Below are 782 nucleotides of genomic sequence, written 5' to 3'. Positions count from 1 at the left end.
GATCGTTACGAGGGACGGACCGTCTAGATATCTGAACGACCTTCTTATAAGACCCAATAATTTATTTGTCTGATTTACCTTCTCGAAATGGCCCGAGAACTTCAGCTCATTGTCAACATATACACCTAGGTCCTTCTCACATTGTCTCAAATAGTGCAGTTTCTTCATCCCGTTGGGACATATGATACGTCGCCTTACCGTTGGTACGCCCCAGGTGCATCCTCTTACACTTCGTGATATTGAATCTCAGCAGGCATTTCTTCGACCATTCTTGGAGCTCACAGAGATCCTTCTGCAGCTCTTTGCAGTTCGCATTGTTCTTGATTTCCCGAAATAACTTGGCGTCATCGGGGTTTGCGCTTGAAGATGGAAGACGGTGTAGATGTACTGACCACGGTCGCACAAGTTAGTTAGCGTAAAATCATACGATTCATATTACGCTCCATAGCCCATAAAACGAGTGGCTATAAATTCTTTATGGAGTCCCCCAGTTGAGACGTCCGTTTTCTCACCGCTTCAGTACGCCTGAATCTTCCGTTTTCTCTTATGTATCTCAGAAACTGATATTTCTTAATACTGTGGGGTACGGGTTATTTGGTTCACACTCAGGATGGGATGGAGAAAGGAAACTCACAATGTGCTCTCTGTATACATGTTGTATTGGATGTACAATGCAGCTTGGTGCTGAGAAGGCAGCATGGTTACAAGCGTGATGTAGAGAGAGGTGGTTGGTGAGGGTGCTCAGAGGAGGGCCAGCTTGTGGGTCGCCATGCTTGCCGGCG

The sequence above is a fragment of the Homarus americanus genome, unplaced genomic scaffold (assembly GCF_018991925.1).
Source record: "Homarus americanus isolate GMGI-L3 unplaced genomic scaffold, GMGI_Hamer_2.0 scaffold32583, whole genome shotgun sequence".
NCBI classification, from domain to species: domain Eukaryota; kingdom Metazoa; phylum Arthropoda; class Malacostraca; order Decapoda; family Nephropidae; genus Homarus; species Homarus americanus.
This window is presented reverse-complemented; position numbering follows the sequence as displayed.